The sequence below is a fragment of the Sciurus carolinensis genome, chromosome X, assembly GCF_902686445.1.
Source record: "Sciurus carolinensis chromosome X, mSciCar1.2, whole genome shotgun sequence".
NCBI lineage: Eukaryota > Metazoa > Chordata > Mammalia > Rodentia > Sciuridae > Sciurus > Sciurus carolinensis.
Genome location: NC_062232.1, coordinates 81,182,323 through 81,208,071, shown reverse-complemented (window position 1 = coordinate 81,208,071; position 25,749 = coordinate 81,182,323). Strand labels below are relative to the sequence as shown.

Genomic DNA, 25,749 nt, shown 5'->3' with positions numbered 1-25,749 from the left:
TATTTCATCGTCAAATTTGAAGGTAAGTTTTGCTGGGTATAAGATTCTTGGTTGGCATCCGTTTTCTTTCAGGGCTTGGTATATGTTGTTCCAGGCCCTTCTAGCTTTTAGGGTCTGGATTGAAAAATCTGCTGATATTCTTATTGGTTTCCCTCTGAATGTAATTTGATTCTTTTCTCTCACGGCCTTTAAAATTCTGTCTTTATTTTGTATGTTAGGTATTTTCATGATAATGTGCCTTGGTGTGGGTCTGTTGTAATTTTGTATGTTTGGAGTTCTATAAGCCTCTTGTACTTGGTTTTCCATTTCATTCTTCAGATTTGGGAAATTTTCTATTATTTCATTGAATAGATTGTCCATTCCTTTGGTTTGTTTCTCTAAGCCTTCCTCAATCCCAATAATTCTTAAATTTGGCCTTTTCATGATATCCCATAATTCTTGTAGATTCTGTTCATGATTTCTTACCATCTTTTCTGTTTGGCCAACTTTGCTTTCAAGATTAAATAATTTGTCTTCAATGTCTGAGGTTCTGTCTTCCAGGTGTTCTATCCTATTGGTTATGCTTTCTATGGAGTTTTTAACTTGGTTTATTGTTTCCTTCATTTCAAGGATTTCAGTTTGGTTTTTTTTTTCAGTATCTCTAACTCTTTATTGAAATGATCTCTTGCTTCCCATATTTGGTCTTTTAACTGTTGATTGGTGCGATCATTTAATGCCTGCATTTGCTCTTTCATCTCCTACTTCAATGCCTGCATTTCCTCTTTCATCTCCTCATTAGCTTCCCTGATCGTTTTAATTACGTACATTCTGAACTCCCTTTCTGACATTTCTTCTGGTGTGCTGTCATTGGGTTTTATTGATGTAGTATCTAGGTTTGTTTGGGACATTTTCTTCCCTTGTTTTCTCATATTGGTCAGCTGTCAGTGGGACCCTGAGATATTGCATTTTTCCGCTATTGGCTTATAGTGTCCCTATAGATTTCCCGTGTATCACCTCCCAGCCTTCAGTAGCTGATGTCTTGGAGGAATCTCATAAAGCAGCGGATCCGAAGAAAATTGCCCCTAGCCCCCTACTGGTTCCACGGTTTGGAACTGGCTCTGTGCGGAAAGGCTCTCACTGTGGGCCTGCACTGTGCAGTTGGCCGTGTGGGAGGATCCCACTGCTGGAGTGTGGAAGGCTACCTTGGGAAAACTCTAGCTGCCCTGCCTGGCTCCGATAAGCCACCTCTATCTGGGTCTGCCACCCAGGCTGAGCTTTACCCAGTGGGCAGACTCACCTGTGGCTCTATTTCAGCCCGAGTCTCTCAATGCCTCCCCTTCTTAACTCCTGGGTTCTGGAGCGACTGGGGGTGCAGTCACCCTCTAGGCTGCCATCTTGGATCGCCCCGTGAAGAGAGCCTGCGGCCGGAGTGGGTAGAGCCGCCTGAAGAGGTCTCTGGCTGCCCTGCCCTGATCCCAGGGGCTGCTTGCGGATCGAAGCTCTCCATTGGTTCGGGGGCTTGTGGCTGGTTCTATGTAGAAAACCTCTCACTGGGCGGTCTGGTCTGAGAAGCTAGCCTTGAAAGGCACCTCCCACCACAGGGGTCCAGGCTACTTGGGGAGGTCTCTGGCTGCCCTATCCTGGTCCCTGAAGCTGCTTGTGTGCCAGAGTATGCTGTGCCGCGCTGGCTCCAGGACTTGGAGCTTGTTCTGGTCAGAAAGACTCTCACTAGTGGGCCCACTCCGGGAACCTGGAGAAGCTGGCTGTGTGGGCGGGGCCCACCGCCGGAGTGTGCAGGACTGCCTGTGGAAGACTCTAGCTGCCCTGCCCGGCTCCAATAAGCCACCTCTATCTGGGCCTGCCACCCGGGCCGAGCTTTACCCAGTGGGCAGACTCACCCATGGCTCTATTTCAGTCTGAGTCTCTCAATGCCTCCCCTTCTTAACTCCTGGGTTCTGGAGAGACTGGGGGTGCAGTCTCCCTCTAGGCCGCCATCTTGGATTGCCCCGTGAAGAGAGACTACATGTGGTTTTATGTAGTCTTTATTTATGATAAAAGGCACTTCATCATTTTATCTGAATATTTCTAAGACTTCTTTCTCTATTTTCTATTACATTCTATTCCTTTCTTTAATTCCTCATTTTCTGAATCACTAAGTATATTACACCAATTACTTGATCAATAAATATGTTTTTGCTATGACAAATGATAACACTACTTTTCCATTTTATTGTCTATTTATATATATCTCACAGTATAATTCAAGGATTTCAGAGTGAACACACATTGCACAAAAACCTGCTGAAACAATATTTTAGCTTTGTTAATTTCTGATACATGAATTGCATGAGAATGTCTTATAAAATGTGTAATTATTGGCTGGTGTTGTTGATCAGTGTTAGAGTATTTGCTTAGCATGTGTGAGGCCCTGGGTTTGATTCTCAGCACTGCATATAAATACATGAATAAAATAAAGATTCATCAACAACTAAAAAACTTTTTACAAATGTGCCATTAAACATTTTTACGAATGTGAAGAAAATGAAAATATGAGACCACTGTTCTGATTAAGGAATAAGTGAAATGTTTTATATACTGAAAACTAAGGGGCAAAGATACTTTTGTAAAAATCACTATTGTGACTAAATCTTTCTTATGCCATTGGCTATAGTGAAATACAGAAAGTTCTGATCCATAATTTCTTGATTCTACTAAATTATTCATCCCTGCACACTTGATTTTCAAAATGTATGGAAATACTCAGAGGGGCTATGCTCCAAATGCATATAGTTCTTCATACTGGTAAAATCCTGGGTGAATAGGCAGACCAGGAATAGTCCTGATCTACCATTTGTTGTAGGTGATACCATTGTACTTTTCCATTATTTATTGTAAGTATTCACTAGTCTTACACTCTAGGAGTGTTCTGTGGCCCTTTATTCCATCAACTAATTATCTAAATTATAGGGTCGGGGATGATATTTTAAGGACTGTTTCTCACAATGATTTCAGTTGATCTCTAAATCTATTGCTAAAATGCATCTCCCTATGTCTAACCCCATGACTACTGAAGTAGATGGTCTGGGGTTATAGTATAGAATCTTCCTTTTTTATTTTTATTTTTTTCAGTAAGAGGGACTGAATCCAGTAGGGGCTCATAAATGCTAAGAAAAGTACTCTGCACTGAGCCACATCTTCAGACCTTTTTTTTTTTTTTTTTTTTTCAGGACAGAAACTTTTTTTTTTCTTTTTTCTTTATTTATTTTTTTTATTGTAAACAAATGGGATACATGTTGTTTCTCTGTTTGTACATGTAGTCAAGGCATACCATTTGTGTAATCATAAATTTACATAGGGTAATGTTGTTTGATTCATTCTGTTATTTTTTTCCCTTCCCCCCCACCCCTTCCACCCCTCTTTTCCCTCTATACAGTCTTTCCTTCCTCCATTCTTGCCCCCCTCCCTAACCCTAACTCTAACCCTAACACTAACCCCTCCCACCCCCCATTATGTGTCATCATCCACTTATTAGAGATATCATTCCTCCTTTCATTTTTTGAGATTGACTTATCTCACTTAGCATGATATTCTCCAATTTCATCCATTTGCCTGCAAATGCCATAATTTTATCATTCTTTATGGCTGAGTAATATTCCATTGTATATATATATATACCACAGTTTCTTTATCCATTCATCAATTGAAGGACATCTAGGTTGGTTCCACAATCTGGCTATTGTGAACTGAGCAGCTATGAACATTGATGTGGCTGTATCTGTGTAATATGCTGATTTTAAGTCCTTTGGGTATAGGCCAAGGAGTGGGATAGCTGGGTCAAATGGTGGTTCCATTCCAAGTTTTCTAAGGAATCTCCACACTGCTTTCCAGAGTGGCTGCACTAATTTGCAGCCCCACCAGCAATGTAAGAGTGTACCTTTCTCCCCACATCCTCGCCAACACCTGTTGTTGCTTGTATTCTTGATCATCGCCATTCTAATTGGGGTGAGATGGAATCTTAGGGTGGTTTTGATTTGCATTGCTCTTATTACTAGAGATGTTGAACATTTTTCCATATGTTTGTTGATTGCTTGTAGATCTTCTTCTGTGAAGTGTCTATTCATTTCCTTAGCCCATTTGTCGATTGGATTATTTGCATTCTTGGTGTAGAGTTTTTTGAGTTCTTTATAGATTCTGGAAAAAAAATTGAAACAGGGCCTTGTTATTTTTCCCAGGCTGACTTTAAACTTGCAAATCTTCTGCCTCAGTCTCCCTACTAGCTAGGATTACAGGTGGACACTACCATGACCAGTCAGAATCTTGCTTGCTAGTGGGCTTCCCAGGTGACACAGATTCAAAATATAGTTTGTGAACTACAGATATATAGTATTCTCTCTCTATATATAATAAGGCATTAAAGGAGTCAGCCCCCAGTGACAGATTTCATGTTCACCAAATGGGGAAAGAAATTCTTTGGGAAAGTAGGTGACCCCTTCCATCATCTCACCAATTCAATCTTATAAATATTATTTCATGCTTATGATCACAGTACTGTGTTAAGCATATGAAGTATACTTTATAAGTTTCTCTTACCCTATAGACTATAGAGTCTATAAAAATATCTATGTTATAATATGTAGATGAAAGGATTTTAATGTCATGATTTCCTAGTGGTTATGTTAAATGACTGATCTCATGATTTAATTGTTTTCAGAAAAAGTGGCTTAATTTCTGTTATTGTTAAAGTCATTTTTGGTAGGAATTTCTCAATATTTGGCTAGCATAAAATATAAACATTATGATAAGGACTAACTTAGGACTAATACTCCCTCTGAAAATCTCTTACTATGTCTCAGTATGAGATCAAGTCTGTGAAAGAGATGGGTTACCAAAAAGTTGTATAAGTCAGTATTTGTCCTTTTTGAATACATACCCCTGGCAAACTCTTTACCATTTACTTATCATTAGAGTACCTTTTTCCTCTAGTGATATGGATAAATATGCTCTCTATTCTTCCTAAAAACATTATATTTCACCAATGTGAATTTTGGCAGCCATCCAGTAATGTCCTGAGTATATAATTGAGACTAAAGGAGGAGTAAGAAATATATGGAAGAGCATTCTTTCTCCATCTAGTTGATTTTACCTTTCAAAAAAATCACCTGTCCAAAGACACATGTGGAATTTGAAACTGTGGAATCAGATGAGTTCATTTGAAACAAGAAGATAAAGTAAGAGCATTCATAAAAATGAGCAGACAGCACATCACTAAGACTGTTCAATCTGTTTGATTCTCTGCTCACACCCCAATGTTATACTCATCCTTTTTCTTCATTAGTGCATGTCAAATATGCAGGGTGAGGAGTTTTGTTGTGGTATATTGATCTAAGCACATAACAATTTAATTAGTTTGACTCCAAATATCTACTTTTTCTTTCCCTCCTCCTTTCTGCTTATCACCTCCCTATACTCCAATGGTCTTCCTTCCTTGTACTTCCATGACATACCTTTTTTTTCCTCCCCACCCCGCCAGCTTCCAAATATGAGAGGAATAAATAATATGTGGGAATATATTTCTTCCAAATATAATGGCACTTTTCTTTCTGATTGTGGCTAATTTCATTAAAATGGTACTCTCCAGATCCATCCATTTTCTTTCAAATGGCATAATTTCATTCTTTTTTATGACTGAATAAAACTCCATGTGTGTGCATGTACTGTATTTTCTTTATCAATCTATCTGTTGATGGACAACTAGGTTGTTTCCACTGCTTACCTATTATGAATTGTGCTTCACTAAACATAGGTATTGTGTATCTCTAAAGAGTGATGACTTTAATTATTTTGGATAAGTAATGAGGAATGGTACAGAGGTGCCAAAATATGTTGAAGAAAAGACAGCCTCCATGACAAATGGTCCTATGGAAATTGGATATCCATATATTGAAGAATGAAACTAGAGCTCTATCTCTCACCTTGTACAAAGTCAACTCAAAATGGAACAAAGATCAGTTCTGCAAACACTAGAAAAAAACACAGGGGGAACACTCTAACATGAAAGCAAAGGGAACAATTTCCTAATTAGTATACCTATAGCTTGGTAAATAATACCAAGAATCAATGAACAGGATAACATCAAAATAAAATCTTCTGCACAGCAAAGGAGACAATTAACAGAGAGAAGCGATAGCATACAGAATGGGAGAAAATCTTTGTCTACTACTCTTCTGACAGATAATTAATATTCGGAAAATACCAAGAACTCAAAAACTCAATCCCCCAAAAAGCAAATTACCCATTCAATAAACAGGCAAATTAACTGAACAGACAATTTTCTTTTTTTCTACATTTTTATTGGTGCATTATAGTTGTACATATTGATGGGATTTGTTGTTACATAGTTGTACACACACACAATATAATATAATTTGGCCAATATCACACTCTAGCATTTCTCCCCTCCTTCTGTGCCTCCCACCCCTTGATCCCTTTCCTCTATTGATCTCCCTTCAATTTTTAGAAGATCCACCCCCACCTTTATTTTCCTTTTTCCTCTCTAGCTTCCACATGTGAGAGAAAACACGATCCTTAACCTTTTGATTTTGATTTATTTTGTTTAACATGATGGTTTCTAGTTCCATCCATTTTCCTGAAAATGCCATAATTTCATTTTTCTTTATGACTGAATAAAATTCCATTTTTATATATAACACATTTTCTTTATCCATTCATTCACCGATGGACTCCTAGGCTGGTTCCATAGTTTGGCTATTGTGAATTGTGTGCTATAAACATGGGTACGCATGTATCACCTTAGTAAGATGACTATTTCTTAGGGTAAATACTGAAAAGCAGTATAGCTGGGTCAAATGGTCATTCTATGCCTGGTCTTTTGAGGAATCTTCCATAGTGGTTTTATTAATGTACAGGCCCACCAAAAATGTAAAAGTATTCTTTTTTTCTACACATCCTCTCCAGCATTTGTTATTTGTATCATTGATGACTGTTGTTCTGAGTGGTGTGAGATGAAATCTCAGTATAGTTTTCATTTGCATTTCCCTAGTTGCAAATGATGTTGAACATTTTTTTCAGGTATTTTTCATCATTTGTATCTATTTTTTGAGAAGTATCAGTTTAGTTCATTTGCCCATTTATTAATTGGGTTGTTAGATTTTGGTGTAGTTTTTTAAAAAATCTATTCATTCTTTTTCAGTTTAGATGATAGTAGAATTCATTTTGACTTAATTATAAAAGTATGAAATATATCTTATGGTGTAAAGTTTCTTGAGGAATACCATTTGTGTAATCATATATTTACATAGGGTAATGGTGTTGATTCATTCTGTTATTTTTTCTTTCCCCCCACCCCTCCCACCCCTCTTTTCCCTCAATACAGTCCCTCCTTCCTCCATTCATGCCTCCCTCCCAACCCCCATTATGTGTCATCATCCGCTTATCAGTGAGATCATTCGTCCTTTGGTTTTTTGAGATTGGCATATCTCACTTAGCATGATATTCTCCAATTTCATTCATTTGCCTGCAAATGCCATAATTTTATTATTCTTCATAGCTGAGTAATATTCCATTGTATATATATACCACAGTTTCTTTATCCATTCATCAATTGAAGGGCATCTAGGTTGGTTCCACAATCTGGCTATTGTGAATTGAGTAGCTATGAACATTGATGTGGCTGTATCTCTGTAGTATGCTGATTTTAGTCCTTTGGGTATAGGCCAAGGAGTGGGATAGCTGGATCAAATGGTGATTCCATTCCAAGTTTTCAAAGGAATCTCCACACTGCTTTCCAGAGTGGCTGCACTAATTTGCAACCCCACCAGCAATGTATGAGTGTACCTTTTTCCCCACATGCTCACCAACACCTATTGTTGCTTGTATTCTTGATAATTGCCATTCTAATCGGGGTGAGATGGAATCTTAGGGTAGTTTTGATTTGCATTTTTCTTATTACTAGAGATGCTGAACTCTTTTTCACATATCTGTTGATTGCTTGCTTGTAGATCTTCTGTGAAGTGTCTGTTAATTTCCTTAGCCCATTTGCTGATTGGGTTATTTGTATTCTCAGTGTAGAATTTTTTGAGTTCTTTATATATTCTGGAAATTAGTGCTCTATCTGAAGCAAACATTTTCTCCCACTCTGTAGGTTCTCTCTTCACATTGCTGATAGTTTCCTTTGCTGAGAGAAAGCTTTTTAGTTTGAATCTATCCCAGTTGTTGATTCTTGCTTTTATTTCTTGTGCTATGGGAGTCCTATTAAGGAAGTCTGATCCTAAGCCAACATGTTGAAGATTTGGACCTACTTTTTCTTCTATAATATGCAGGGTATCTAGTCTGATTCCAAGGTCCTTAATTAACAGTCATTGCTTGCCCTAAAAGCTGGTGTGTTGACACTGTGTTTTCTTCTAGGAGTAACTAAACAGACAATTTTCAAAAAAAAAAAGGAAGAATAGCCAAAAATTCTAGAAAAAATTTTCAACATCATTGGTCATCAGGGAAATGCAAATCAAGCTACACTGAGATTCCATCTCACTCAATTAAGTTTGGAAATCATCAAGAATAGAAATAACAATAAGTGATGTAGAAAATGCAGGGAAAGGAACTCTTATGTACTCTTTGTGTCAATTTAAATTCATATAGCCTTTATGAAAATCAGTATGGAGTTTCCTCAAAAAACTAAAATTTGATACTTGCCTTTTAATGATGAATAAAAATTGAATTGTTTTGTCACAGATGAAATATATAAGACAGAGTAAAACTGATTTATTTGCTACTCTAAAGATGTAGTAAGATAGTTATTCTGTTACAATGTTACCTGTGGCTCATACACGTTCCTCCTCATATGAAAATTTCATATTTGAAGATAACTAAGGAAATCGTTTCTGTCATAACCCTGCCAAAGCTCTCCTTTCTTCTTTGTCCATTTTGTGTGATCTGTTGCATTTGAACACTGATTCATATCTTATACCTGCAATCCATATTAGACAATCAACCTCTTTATAAAGTATGTAAAGAGGCAAAGGCATTATTGTCTTTGCAGAATTTTAGTCAATTATAGTATTGCACAAATCTGTACACATTTTAAAACTGAAATTAATTTTCTCAAAACACCATCTTCAAAACTTCCTGTTCTATGTGTTTGCTAGTAATACACAAAAAATATTATATATTGCAGGGGTATGATATACAATTGTCAAATTAAATGGAAATCACATGAAATTAATTATCATCGTGTCTATCACATAGTGAATTTTCTAAAACAATTAGTTGCAATAATTATTCCAGTACGAAATTCAAACTCCTCTTTCTGTGTGATTTAGGGCAACATTAGTAATCTCTTTGAGCACTGAACTCCCATACTGTTATCTACTGTTTATGGTATATTAATGGGGCATATTGGAATATAACCTGAATCAAAAAAGTTATATGGTACAGTACAGGATCTGAAAATTTTTGAGAGACTCCATCTATGATCCATTCTTTGTGTTGTATGGCTAAACATCCCTTTAGCTATGCTTTAATCATAGTCATTTAATACCAGAGTAATGTGTCATTTATATGATCATAGTGGGAAGGATCTATATGCATACTGGACTGTAAAATTAATGTCAAGTTTCCAAAACAACTTTGTTGTTAGGTAGAGAAGTTGCCAGTTTATAAGGTGAACTATAGGTAAAAATCCTTTTGATGTAATTGGTGATGTTTGGTTGATCTCTACCAAGGAACATTGCCAAGATCCTAAATGTTGATTTGGTTTAGTGTTTTCTGTACCATATGTTCCAGAATTTTCTTGGATGGAGAGGATGAAATTTCAACACATACAAATTGTGTTGACCTTCAGGTGATTCTCACAAAAATGTCAAAGGATAGAAGAGGGTAGACTGGTGCAGGCTATTCTCTGTCTGGTATTATATGGCCAATAACTTTGTACATTTCCCTTTAATAATTATTAGATATTATAATGTCCATCTGTACCAAATTACTGCACTATCGAAGACTGGAGAAATAAAATATTTAACCTCAAATAACTTACAATTGACATGATGGGATATGTAGCATTGACACAACTGTGAACAGTATAAAGCAACATATAATTGAGGATTCTATTTGGTATTACAGAATATAGGTAAAGGTTCTGAGAGGCCTAAGTGTGCTAGACAGTGGAGTGACAAGTGAAGATTTAGTTATGCAGGAAGTGGGACCTTAGTTAATTGATATAATTTTGATTATCAGAGAGACAAAGGAAATGTTCATTCATTTCATTTACATGTTTAGTAAACACTTATGTAACTCTTAGTAGATGTTAGGTACTGATCAAAACAATTTATTTAATGTTTATAACAATCTTATCATCCCCACTTTAAAGTTTAGTAAACTAAAGTATGGAGATTTTCTAGGTGCTTAGCTTAATGTGCAGAGATATTCTGTGTGGAAAGGAGATTATATTTTTCCCATAAAACATAAATGCCAGCCTAACTAGATACACCATGTATATGCTAGTTAGAGAAAGATTTTATGGAATATATTATCAAGGAAATTAAAAGTCAAGTAGACAGAATTGAGGTGTCCATTTGAAATCATTGAAAGATTTTGAACAGGGAAATAACATGGTGAAGAGCAGTATTTTAGAGACGAGTCTGACAGTGATGTATAGGATGAAAAGTAGAGGACACTATATAATGGAACAAGTTGTTATGGCAGGGAAAGGCTGGTCAGAAAAGGCAGCTAAAATGTTCTTTAGTAACCCAGGCATGAGATAACAAGCTCCTGAATTCAAGTGTTAATGGAAACAGAGAGACTAATTTTAAGAAAAAGTAAAAGAAAAATAACAGAAATTGTTGGCTATAGAAGATGAAAAAGAAAAAAAAAAGGAGATAATGGTTTTGAGTTTCAGAATCTAAGAGGATGTTGTACTACTGACAAAGATAAGGATGTCAGAAAGGCAGTCTATTAATTGTTCTAGTAAGTGATCTGCAGGTAAGAGGGAGCCAAACATTTGTCCCTGTGTGTCTGCCTCTCACACTCTGCCTCTGAGTGAGCTTTTTGAAGCTGCAGCATTCCCAGCTTTATTGCCTGAGCACTGGGGACTTGAACCCAGCAATAGAAGGGAAATCCTGCACCTTGGATATTGGAATTCTCAAGTGGCAAATGTGGTTTTAAAGAATATATTGTGGGCTGGAGTTGTGGCTCAGTGGTAGAGCTCTTGCCTGGCATGTGTGAGGTCTTGGGTTCGATCATCAGCACAACATAAAAATAAATAAATAAAATGAAAGTGTTGTGTCCACTCACAACTAAAGAAAAAATTTAAAAAAAAAGAATATATTGTGTGGTTGTACATTGTACCATAATGCTGGGATGCTTTGAACACATTCATAATGGGCAGTACTAGACTCAAATTACCAATTAAAGTTATGTACTCAGCCAAATAGATTGAACTTCCACACCTTTCTGTTTGGCTTTTTGCCATTCGTTCACCCTGGTGGGTGGCAAAGTCAGCTTTGCTATTTGTTCCCAAAAGGAAAAATATGCTTTAATAAATACCATTACTGACATGATTTCATTTCTAGCCATATGATCAGTGAGGTCAGTTCATTTATAAAATAGGCTTTTAAATTTGTTTCCTACCTAATACATACTGGAGAATGAATGACACTTGAAAAAGGCTTTTTGAAAACTGCCTCTCTGTACTGCATACTGCTTAGCAAGAGAAATTCTCTTTGGTCCAACTTGTCCTCTACTACTGTTCTCTACTGGTAAACTTCTTTTCTACATCATCTATAATGATTGATGAACTCTATTGCATGGAACTACTGGTTTGGATTATGTGTAAGATGATTTCTGTGTCAGCTTCTGATTGAAAAATAACATTAAATAAATTAATTATAAATAAATGAATAAATAAAATAAATATTACAAGGACCAATATATTGTCTTATATACATCCAATTTACTCACATAAATATAATGGCAAGCCCTACTATTAGGAGGCCCCTGCTAGAACTATCTTGGAATTGGGGAATATTCAAGATTGATGATAGTTATTTCAATGATTTTTTTCAAAAACTGCTTAAAGAGACACAAGTAAGATGAAAGGCCTATATTTAAAAGTGTTCCTGCCCGTATTACTAACACAGGTGTACTTTAAATCAAAATAGCTTCTTTCTATTTTGCTTTCCTTTCAGGTTGAATAATGAAATGAGATTGGTTATTTCACTTTGATGTTTTTCTTTTTGATTTTAGGATTCACTTAGGATGATGCCATTAAATTTTGGTTTCTCCATGGTGACCCACAGTGACTTGTCAAGGTTTAAGGATAAAATATCATGAAAATGTTTTATTCATTTAAATAACCAATTTTGTCTTGCCTGCAGTTCAGAGTTCCCATTAAAGCTAATGGATGTAGGTATCTATGATAAAGAAAGAATAAAGCACAGAAGAACTGATAAGTCCATCCTTTGACAGTACAATTTAATTCAATAAATTGATGTTCTATATGTTGGTGAAACTGAGAAAAGGTCTTGAACATTACTGAGAAAAGTGAGAGGAAAATGTTGTTGGGATTTCATCAAGGGTCTCCAAATCTTCTGTTCTGAGTGGTCTGTAGTTGAGAAAGATATTTTAGGACTTATTTCCATTCTGCCTCTTTGTAAAACTCTCCCAATTTATAACACTGGTCTTTGTAATCTCCTTAAAATTTTTTCCTGTACAAAGGAGGAAAATGAAGTATTTGTTTAAAAAGGACAAAGTGGGGGAAAAATGTGACATTTAGATTCCCAATCGATAAAGATTTGAAAATTAAACCTATTGCCACCAAATGAATTTGTAATGCATTTCTTCTCAAGTGATTTTTATCAAGTGCCCATATATACAAGGCGTCGTGCTAAGTACTATACGATACAAATTAAATAGATGTGGTTTCTGCTATCTACCACTTTACATCTTCCTTCCATTCAAATGTTCTAGCAGAGTGCTTAAAAGGGTAAAATCAGATCATGAAGGTATATCTTTCTCCCCCAAGAATGGGTTATTGAGGTTGCTCTTGATATGCTTGACTGGGTGAGATGTAAGAGAAGTAGTCAGGGCACTCTTTGTGTCCTTCCTCCACTTTTATTTGCAAAAAGGCTCTAAGCATTTAAGTGTTAACTAGAAATTCCAAATATTTTTCTAGTTAGTACCAACTGCTAAGAGAAGAGAACATATATCTCTTTGGAGGTTGAGAGCTGATTGCTTGACAAAGCAACTTTCCCTCTGTGCATATTACCCCAGAGACTTTGAAGAAAAATTTTTCACCTCTATTACAATCTGAGAGATAAATCCACATGCTTTTTGCTGGTCACAACTGCAGACTTATGAGTCTTCTAGACAGATTATTATTAAATTACTTTAAGTAGCCATAAGATAGACATAGTATGATGGAAAGAGCTCAGACAGAAAATTAAAAGAACTGGATTTTAGTCCTGACTCAGATACTAAATAACTAGTTAATTAGGCTAAGTCATTTCACATTTGGACCCTAGTATCTTTCTGAAATTAAGAAAATGGAAGTAAACGCTTTTCCATTATAATATTTTGTAGAGCAACTGTGAACTGACCACTACATGGAAGTTGTTCAGTGATCTAAGAGTAAGTAAAAGAAGAGGAGATCTCAATTTTTTTTCTATGCTATATATCAGAGTCTTCATATTCTATTCTGCAATACAGGATATGACTACTTTTGAAATTGAACATTGTAAAAATTTGGAGATGATCAGATTAAGATCAAGAAAGGTAGCTTAGAATTCCAACAGAAAAACATCATTTGTTTAAGGAAAATCATTGAAAACAAAAGAGACTAGATAGTATCTAATTTTATATAATGGACAAGTAAAATTATTTGAAATGCAAAAACTTAGAGGTTAGGGCATCTGTCCAAAATCTTTTCAAGTATAGTTTGCTTTGCTTTCAGTAGGAAGAACACAGAGACATCTGGTACCATTTTCTGCTTCCTTTTGGATGTCATGGTAAGTGGCAAATGGAAAGAGTCCAGCTGGAAGATTTCCATTAAATCTTAAAGGAAAACAACAGGAAAACAAAGGGAATGAGGAGGTGTCTCTTAAAAAAAGGATAATACTTTGACTTTCTTTTTCTAACAGAATAAATATTTATGAATCTCACATGTGAGGAAAAATTACAATTTGGGTATTAAATCTTTGGTAACATTTATTTTCTACTTCAGAAACATCAACTATTACAGAATATGTCTCTGAAATTATGTTTTGGTTCAAGTTTTCATCCATTGGCTAAAAATATAACCAAAGAGTACCAGAACTGGGACAACCTTAGTAATCACAGAATCTTACCTGTTTATCTTCCATATGAGTAAGTTCAGTCTACACAAGTGACTTACCTATGTTACTACAATTTTCATTTGCAAAGATAGGCTTAGAATGTTACATGAATTCTGAAAAATAGAAGAGGGAGAAGGAGGTAGGATAAAAAGTAGAAAAACAAAGGTAAAGGAATAGCAAATCAGAAAAAATGAAATATAAAATACACAAATTTTCATCTAAATCAGGGGTCAACAAACTACAACTCCTGGCCAAATACAGCCTGTTTCTGTATAGACCTCAAGTTAAGAATGATTTTTTAAATTTTTAAAAACATTTTTAGTTGTAGATGGACATGATGTCTTTATTCATTTTTTTATGTGGTGCTGAGAATTGAACCCAGTGCCTCACCCATGCTAGCCAAGCGCTCCACCACTGAGCCACAATTCCAGCCCTGACATTTTATTTTTTAAAAGCTAATTTGAAAAATAAAAGAGTATGTGACAAAAACTGTACGTGACCATAAAACAGAAGATTTTCTATCTGGTTCTTTACAGAAAAAAATTAATCAATCCCAGATTAAAATGATACACTGAGACCACAGACACAGTATGGCTAAGCAAAATGAAAATGAACTTCAGAACAATCCCACAGCTCCTGTATTCATTCATTAACAGTTTTCCCCATCCATATTTCATTCCAATTCATTGCATTCAATTCTTTGATCACTGAGACCAAAAGAAGAGCTTTTTTTTTTTTCCAGAGACCACTAAGATCTTATGCTCAGGAATAAAATATAAAGTTCAGAATAAGTCTAAAGGTTAGAAAAGGAATTACAGACTCTTTGCTCTTTCCATACTCTAGTTTTGATCTCACATTTTGAGGAGTTGCCAGGTTCCACCATGTTTATTGTCCCTTTCTTTCTCTAAGGAAATTTTTATTATGTTAAGCCATCTAAAATTGGTGATATTCAAACATTTTTGACTTATGAAATACCATTGTCTCATGGTTCAGTTTAATAGTTTTGTGGTTGCCATTCCTTCTTAAGTTTTTGCTTTTCATTGTTTAGATATATTTAACTTAAAGTGATTATTTTGTCTGAGTTTATACAACTCCCCATTTGTCCAAGCTTCTTTATACAATGTAGGCTTTATTTCTAAGTTTATATACTTTTCTAAGTTTGCAAAATCTTAGTTGACTGAAGCTACTCTGTCTCATGTAAAGTGCACTGACTTAGCCCTTACTATTTATAGGCATACACAATAGTACTCAATTCAGTTCTCTGGTAAACTAATGACTTCTATTGTCACTTCTGGATTATCTAGTACCATGGAAATGTAGAGTTCCTCCTAAATCACATAACCTTTTTTAAAAAGACTTTCCACATCATGTACAACCACCGAACCGGGATCCTAATTAGAATAAGTCATACTCTGTGTTTGTATAAATATGTCAAAATATACTCTACTGTCATGTATATCTAAGAAGAACAAATAAAAATTTTTAAAAAGACTTTAGTCAATTATAGAACATGAAAAAATAATGGAGAGACTTTTTAAATATTTTAGCAACCAATTTTTATCATCTATGGTTGCATATGACATAGGCTAATTGAACTGAACTATCAATGTTCATTATTACAAACTTTTCTTAAAGTGGTGCTCAACCAAGTTTGCAGAAATGAGATTTACTGTGAAGATATGTAGTCAATTAGAATGGAAGATGATTATCTTTTGCCTATATATTATGCATCATGATGTAGCGGTGCAAAGACCAAGAGGGCAGCATGTGTAGATCTCTTCTTACAGAAATGCCTTTGTGATTATAGCTGCTGATTATGCCAGTGTATTTTAAAAGATATTGAAGAAAAGAAAATGTTAAAGCATTATAGTGTAGAGGAAAGCTTTTTGGTTTATTGCAATGGCTTAGAGCATTCAATTTTGAATCACATCAATTTGAATTTGTATCCTAGTTCCTTCTATTACTAGTTATGCATACCTTGGGGCATATTATATGATCTTTATTTTTCTCTATAAAATGGAGATATCACCTACCCCTTAGATTTCTGGTGAATGTAAAAGGATGCAGTATATGTAAAATAAACATTCAATAATAATTTTGAAATTTATATTTGTACAAATAATACAAATAAATTAGCATGAATGATAATGAAATTGATGATAATCTCCAAATTTACTCAAGAAATGAACTGCTTTAGATAAAAAAATTAGATGAAGTCACTAAAATGTTAATAGGAAAGAAACACTCCAAAAAATGAATTCAAAGAAAATACAGGTTGCCTAAAGTTCATTGGAAACGTAATGGAATCCAGTGCTTAATATAAACAGGAAGGGTACTGAAATATCCATACATTTACTTTCTTCATTATTCACTCACTCTTTCAATATATGCTTTTTGAGTATATGTGATATTCACAAAACTGTACTAGAATGACAGGAAGGGCATAATATAAAGAGAAAGTTTGTATACTTAAGAGTGTTTCAGTACAGTGGTTTGTAATTTTACAAAATTTTGAATAGACTCTTGATCAAAAATAGCAAAAAAGAAGTTTCTCTGATTAAACAGGAAGTGAAGGGACATAAGAACATATACCTTAGTATCCCTCTCTACCCATCTCCAAGTCCCCAAGGGCACCTCCACTGACCTTAAATTTTATGAAATGCAGTTTGAAAACAAGTGACATAGTCTGTTACAAAGATGACTTTCCTAAAATCCCAATTTTAGGATTTCTTACTTAGTCTATAACATGGGTAGCAACTTTAAATTAATACATTATGCTAGATAAATAATTGGGTACGCTATTTTCCATTCCTGTACCCATAATTTAATTTCCTAACTATTCTACCAAGAGTCCATGAGAAATAAGACAGGAGAAGAGCAAATTCAGATTGGGAAGGGAAAGGCCATCTGGTAAGTTGAAGGTTTTTTGCAAGGTCTAGGAATAAAGGCCTGGCACTGCTACAATATGTTGAACCTAGATTCTAGAAGTAGAATTCATGTGCCAGGCAGGAAAGGAATGCAACAGAGGTAGGGAAAATGTTTAAAGACCATTAAAATAATTTTCTACTATGTACCTTTTCTTCTGGTAAGTTCATGATGAAGTGAAATTCATTTTTTTCCTTATAATTCATGATAAAAAGGAAGGACTCTGAAGTACCTTAAGTTGAAACCATGTATTTGACCCATTTCATAAAACAAATATTTCTCCAAATAGCATGTAAGGACAGAAAAAGTGTTAAACCTTTTTGGATATTATCATGCTAAGAGATAAGAGATAATGGCAACATCTCAACATCTCAATATGTAGAGAGAAAAAGTTGGTAGCAAGTTGTCCTAAGGTGTCATAAGTGTCTTCAAACTTTTAAAAGGTCCCAAATTTGAGCAGTAATCTCTTAGATACAATTTCTATAATAGACAATATAACACCTGTCACATGAATAATATATGCATTAGACATAAATAATAAACATATGCCCTCTGAAGTTTGCTAAACATAGGCCTCTAGATCTCAAAAAAATGAATGGACATTTCACCTTACCATCAAATAGAATAGGATAAAACAAGATCTGGTGACTTTTTCCTATATTCCCAGTTTCCCAACACAACTTAGCCACAAACTGTTAGACTATTACCTTGCCTCTAAGCCTTTGTATATACATGTTATGAAAAAACGTTTCTACTATCACTCTTATTACTAATTCTTACACATTATGCAGGTCTCAGGTTAAGTTTTACTTTCAAATCAATGGCAACAATAACAACAGTAGTGAGAATAATGATTTTTTGACTGGTGTTAGTGCCCTGTTGCTCTAAGTCCATTTTGTCTGTATTCCCTAAGTGCTTCTTGTATCATTTCAATATCATATAACTGACTATATATTAGCCTTTTTAATTGTTGTTGTCCCTTACTAGACTACAAGCTTATTGGGGATAAAAGTGTTATTTGTTTTGATCAACAACATACCCCCAAACATAGAAAGGAACAGCTACATATTAAACAGAGTGAATGGAATGAAGCAAAAGAGGATGATAGAGTGAATAAGCAAAGAAATAGTTCCTCACGTCATGCAAGACTACCTTTGTGTATGATATGATTTGAATGGTGTTAGAACAAATCTTCTCCCCAAAACAATCTAATTTTCTTGGAGTCTGAATTTCCACTATTTACAACTTAAATTTTTTGGCTTAGAAAGACTGTTTGGCATTTCAATCGTTGTTATGATTATGTAACTGTATATATACTAATACCCTCTGTTCCACCTTGGTAGAGAACATGAAAGTCCTGAACTATGACATGGAAAAAAATGAGATTCTAGGGCAAAAGGTCCAATAGGACCTTTTGTGGTTGTTGTTTTTTGGGAAACTGAGGTCTGAACTCAGGAGCACTCAACCACTGAGTCACATCCCCAGCCCTATTTTGTATTTTATTTAGAGTCAGGGTCTTACCGAGAGCCTCGATTTTGCTGAGGCTGCCTTTGAATTCATGATCTCCCTGCCTAGGCCTCCTAAGCGCTAAGATTACAGGCTTGCAATACCACGCCCTGTATCCAATAGGACTTTTATAATGATAGTAACATGGTTAGTGCAGCTGAGAAATTGAATTTTAAATTTTTTCTAAATTTAATTGACTTAAATAGCCACATATGGCCAGCGGCTACTATATTGCAAAGTTCAGTTCTAAAGTGGAAAGAACACCAAAAAGAGAAAAAGAAGAATAAATAGAATTATAGAAAGTGGGATTTCAAAAGCTACTGTAGCTGTAATGCTCACAAGTCCAGTTTTCATTCAAGAACAATTTGAGTTGGCTAGTCCATGGCAATTATGGAAACAAAAAGTAACCAAAGAGGAGGGCTGGGTTTGTAACTCCGTGGTAGAGCACTTGCCTAGCACATGAGGGACACTGAGTTCAATCCCCAGCACCACATAGAACTAAATAAGCAAAATAAAAGTATTGTGTCCATCTACAAAAAAAATATATTTTAACCAAAATAACCAAAGATTAGGTCATTAGATAAGCCATGATACATATAGTTGGCATTGTAAATGGAGAATACTATTTCAACATACTTGTATTCAAGAAGTCTTCAAGATTGTTCAAATCCTGAAAGTATCACTATGCTTTCTTAAAGACTGGTATTCCACCTGAGTGCATATGAAATTAAATTTTCTTCATGTCATTTGATGTAAGTTAATTCAAATTAGAATCTCCAATTTATTGTAGCATTTTAATTTTTAATTTATCTTTCCACTTGTCCTTCTTTTTAGCATTTTTAATGTTGTTGAGTCATAGCATGATGACATTTTACATAATGCTTAATGGCATATGATGACTTTGCAACCAGAAACATAGACCATTTAGGAGGCACTTAGTGAATGGAACCATCACTGAAATCAATAAATGCACTGGCTCATTCCTAAGTTTAAGATAAATCTTTTATGTTTGCAAATAACTTATCTAATAACTTTACTTTTTACTATTGGTGTACAGACTTCAGATAAATATGCAAATTGTGGTTTTCTTTGACTTTCTGTAATTTGGCATCATTACATGCACTTAATGTCCATAATTTATGACTGTGTAAATGCACATAAAATATTTCATCTCCGCTGGCTGCCAAATGTATGGTTGAAAAAATGTAAACTTGTGAAAGTTAAATGTGGCAATGAATTCAAATAGAATTAACTGAAACAAAAGCAATTCCTACAACTATACATGTAAGGAGGTAGTTTAAGCATTTATCTGGCTTCTGATAGGTGATCTTTTCACTTAATAAGTATCAGCATAGTTTTTCTGCTCTACCTAGACACTCATTACAGATTTGGCCACCCAGTACTAACATGCCAAATGGTTTAGTAACTTCAGTCAGTTAACCAGAAAATGAAACTATCATTAAACCAGTAGTTTGACTGTAATGACTCAGTATTTGAGTGAATTGACCAGTTTATTGTGTCAGAGATGTTACTCTAGAAATTCAACATAGGGTAGACTTAGCGTCATTCCTTCTGATAAAAAGAACAAGACTGAAATGGAACCATTACTTTTATGATAATACATACATATGTATTTATTTTATCCATTAAATTATTTTATTGTTTTAAAATATGACTTGAAATTGAGGTCACATCAAGCGTGTATAAAAATGAATGCAGTTCTATGAAGTTTTAAAGTTCTGACTGATTTTTATTATGATACAGGGTTATAGGTTTAGGACTTTTGATCAGATTCTTTTCTCAAACCAATCAGCATAACCTACACTGATGGTACAAAGTCAGCTGAAAACTCAGAAATATTTGCTTTTTCTGTCATACTAACATGTTGGGGGAGAGAGTTGCTCAGTTTAAAAAATACTGTGTTTCTGTATCATTTCAGTTCCCCCTTGTCTCTGAGGCCGTGTAGATAAGAGTGAGATATCTTTTCTAGGTCCATCTATGTTGACATAAATTATAGGAATTTCTTCATATTTAAGGTGAATAATATCCCAATGTGTGCATATATATCATTTTCTTTGTCCATTTATATATTGATGGATATGGTTTGATTCTGGGTTCTGGATATTCTGAATAATGTTGCAATGAACAAAAAATGTAGATATCTTCTTGACAAAGTAATTAAACATATGTCCATATGATTTCTGGATCACATGTTAGTTCTATTTCAAATTTCTTTGAGCAAACTTCATATTGCTTTCCATAGCAGCTGCTTCATTTTATGTTTCTGCAGAAAGTGGAACAATTTCTACAGAACTTCCAACACTTTGCTTTCTTTCTTTTTCTCTCTTTCAGTTTCTTTCCTTGCTTGTTTTGTTATTTGATAATGGTCATCCTAACAAGTGTGAGGTGATGTTACTTGTGATGTTACTTGTGGTTTAGATTTCAATTTCCCTGATAACTAATGATTTTGAGCATCTTTTCATATACTTGTTTACCTATTTGTACGGCTTCTTGGAGAAATAACTACTCAAGTACTTGTACATTTTTAATCAGGTTAGTAGATTTTTGGCTATTGAACTTTTGCCTCTTTTAGGCATCATGAGAAAGAACTTGTCACCAAGACCAAAGTCAAAAAGTTTTTTCCCTATGTTTTTTTATCTAATTGTATGGTTACAGTTTTACATTGAAATCTTTAATCTGTTTTGAGTTAATTTGTGTATGGTAGAGGATAAGGGTTCAATTTTGTTCTTTTGGATGTGTATATCCAGTTTTTACAACACAATTTATTGAAGAGAATAACCTTTCTCGATTGTATATTCTCTTTTTTTGAGTTTGAAATTATTTATTCCATTTTCTAAGAAATAGCCTTTAAGCCAAGGAAACTTCATATATTGTTAATGCTTTTACACTAGTACTATGCCAGCAACAGCTGAAATATCTAAATAATTCTTCCCAAAGGCAAATCAATTCAATATTTTTTAACAAATCAATGGCCAAATTAACATATATTTAAGGTGATGAGATACATGAATCCTTTGTCAGAACCAAAAAAAAAAACAAACAAACCAAATATATTTCAGCAAGTATAAAAATGATGATGAGAAACCATATGAAATACCAATGTAAGAACAAATAAAATAATGGTGAGAATTTTTGTTTTTGTCATTTTTCTTCTAAAGTTTCCCAAGCACATAGTATGTTTTTGCTTTATTTTATGTTTTTGTTAGTACATTATACTTATACATAACCGTGAGGTTCATTGTGACATAATCACATATGCATGGAATATAATTTGTTGCATATCAGTCCCCAGTACTTCTTTCCATCCCATCCTTTCCCCTATTCTCCTTCCTCTAATTTACTGTTATTTATTCTATTTATTTATTTATTCATTTTTAGTTATAGATGGACACAATACCTTTATTTTATTTATTTATTTTATGTGGTGCTGAGGATTGAACTCTGTGCATCACATTTGCTAAGCAAGCACTCTACCACTGAGCTGCAACCCCAGCCTCTATTTATTGTTTCTAATTGGTGCTTATATGTATAAAAAATTTAAAATTTACTGTGATATATTCATATATGTACATAGCAAAAACTGGTCATTTTCATTAAATAGTTTCTTCCTTTTACTTTCTCTCCTCTCTCCCTCAATCCCCTTCCTATATTCCACTGATATTTCTTCTATTTTTTATGGAATGCCTCCTTTCTTTCCCTTATTTTGTACTGGCTTCTTCATATGAAAAAAAAATACAGACATGCCAATGTTTTAGCAGTGCAATTCACAATGGTCATGTTATGGAACCAACCTAGGTATCCATTGACAGATGAACAGATAAATACAATGCAACTTAACTCATCCATAAAGATGAAAAAGTTATGGCATTTGCTGATAAATGGACAGAACTGGAAAACATTATGCTAAGTAAAATAATAAAGACTCAGAAAGTCAAAGGTCCATTTTATATTCATACAAATATATGTATGGATTTATTTGTGATTTTTCTACTCTGTTCCATTGGTTTATTTTTATGATGGTGCCATACTGTCTTAATTATTCTATATTTGTAATGTATTTTGAAATCAGGAAGTGTTATTTCTCCAGCTTTGATATGTTCATAATGTTATTGTATTTTTATATCTCTATTTTATTTCATATATTTGTATGTGGTACTAAAGATCAAACCCAGTGTCTGACATATGGTAGACATGTACTCTACCACTGAGTTACAACTATGCAGTCCCTCCAGCTTTGATCTTTATCAAAATTGTATTGACTATTTATTGTCCACTCAATAATTATAAGGCTTTGTTCAAGTTGTTTATTTATTTAAGAAAGGCACTATTGGGGAAATCACAATATAGAACTCTATGGAAGAGTAAATGGAGGATATATGTAGCTAAAACACAATATGTGGGACATTTTAAGTCTTCTATGAATTCTTTCTTTGTGTGCCCCACCCCACTTAGAGTATGATTTTCAGGGTTATAACATTAATATTACTAGACATAACTTGATAATTTTGGATCTATATCTCATAATTTCTGTTTTTAAAGGATAATAATAGTTTTAATACATATATAATTCATGACAGATCAGGAGTAATCAAGCCAGCAAAAAGGCTCATTACCTGTCATTGTTTAGAATTTTGTGACTTCTAAGTCCTGATTTCTGAAATTCTTTTTTTTTAATATTAAGTCCTCCTTATATTTCACTCCCTCATATTTACTAAACAAATAATTCACCATCATTATGGCTATACGTCCTTTAACTCCTTCAGATTTTTTTCAGATAATATTTCATTTCTGGTTTTATTTGATTCTATAGCTCTTATAGAAGCTACAGTCAAACATTTGAAAAATATTTTTTTCACTGCATTTTAGAATTCTTAGCTCCCTTGGCTTCCTGCTTATTTGCTGTACCCAATCCTAAAATCTGAAGAAATCCTCAATGTCTGGTTTCCCCACTCTATTATATAGGCTGATGGGAATTTTTGAAGAAAATCAAGAAATTGCATTGATTAAGTTTACCTATATTTTGTCCTGGGCTACTACTAAACCATTCATTCCTTTACCTTTCCTTGATGCCATTCACAATACCTACAATAGTTATTCTAACTCATTTCCATTCTACTTAAGCCTATGAACATAATTCTATCTCCCCATTTAGTTACTAACTTAAGTTCTTACTTTATTAAGGAAAAGACCACTCTGAATGAACTATCTTGACAACCTTCTATCTCAAACTTGCCCTGGATTTTATCTCATTATATCTTCCTTTAGTTTTGTCTGTGAGAAAAATTTGTTCCTCCTCTTTTCCAAAGCTAATCTCTCTGTTTTTTCTCTTTTGGTGCTATCATCTCATCCATTTGATCCTTATCTCTTGCATCTTTAATATTTCCCTGTGCTCACTGATATACTCTGATCTAGGAAAGACCAAAAAGAAGAGCAACAAAAGTAATTAAAATAACAAAAAAAATTCCTACAAACTACACTTCAACAAAGTTTAGGTCATATATCTAGTCTCCAATAACTTCAAAATCAATTTATGGTCACTTTCCTTTTTATCACACCCCCGTTTTCAGTTGACTAATAGTCAAGCAGTCATTTTTCACTAGTCTTGAAGCTGTTTTTGGAAGGTCAGTAAAGGTCTCCTAACTGTTAAATTTCAGTATTTCCCTAGCCTTCATTCTGCTTAGCCTCTTAGTAACATTTAATACAATTCGGTACACTGACCTTCTTTATTAAAATTGTCTGCTTTCCTGAGTTGCATGATTCTTTAGTCTCCTGGATACTTGTGCTGTTTTGGCCATCTGTCTTTGTTTCTTGTGCTGACTTATTTTCTTTTTTTGTATCCTGTATTATATGTATTATCTAAGGTTCTGCATTTGGTTCTCAATTTACTTTCATTTTTCCTTTTTTTCTTTGGTAATGGGGATTGAACCCAAAGGTGCTTAGCCACATTCACATATATATGGATATATATATATATATATATATATATATATATATATATATGGCTGGTGGCTGGGGATATACACATGTACTCCCCATATATATATTCATTCTGAGACACTAAATTGCTTAAATTCTTGCTGAGTTGTTGAGGCTGGCCTCAAACTTGTAATCTTTGTACCTCAGCCTCACCAGTCACTGTGATTACAGGCATGTGCACCACCATTCTGGGCTCTTCAAATCACTTTAATAATATCCATTATAATCATTTCAATCATATATATGATTTAAAATATCATCTCTGTTCAAATGATTTCTCTTCATCAAAATCTTCAGAAAGAACTTCCATCTTTTGCTCCTAGCTTCACAGGTCCAAATATGAAATAAACATTTAAATATTTTCACCTAGATAGATGTTTACACCTGAAACATCAACTATCCAAAACTTAGCTTATTATTATTATCAAATTGTCTTTACTTATTTACATTTTCCAAATACACATACTCATAAATCAAAAATCATTTGCAATGCTCTCATTTCTCTTAAACAATTGTAGTAATAATTTTCTATTATTTATTCTAACTCTAAATTCTATCTCTCCCCCTTTCTCCTTCATTATTTTTATTGTCACTGCCACTATCCTACTCAGTTTTTTATTGCCTCACACCTGGACTTATTCTAATAAATTAGACACCTGACCCCTAACATCCAATGTGTTCCTGCTCCAACCTGTTCAGAATTACAAAAGTAAAGCACAAATCATTTGCTTAATGCCTTGAGATACCTTATGTCTCTTTTCCCAATCAAATGAATGAAGTTCACATTCCTTAGACTGATGTGGAAAGTCACATAGTTTGAGCCTAACTTATATTATCTAACTTATTCTCAAATATTTTCCTGCATATACCTTATGCTATAACCCAACTATACTAATTGATATTCCTTAAACCAAATACTACTTTTTCTGCCTATGCTTTCTTTTTTTCTGGAAATGCCCTTCTCACATCTTTGTTGATATCCTATGTAAACTTCAAGGTT

At 34.2% G+C, this 25,749-nt stretch overlaps 1 pseudogene; it reads left to right on the top strand.

Moving 5' to 3' along the window:
• Positions 1 to 25,749, top strand: part of LOC124971559 (serine/threonine-protein kinase PLK4-like) — an 84,832-nt pseudogene that overhangs the window by 13,666 nt on the left and 45,417 nt on the right.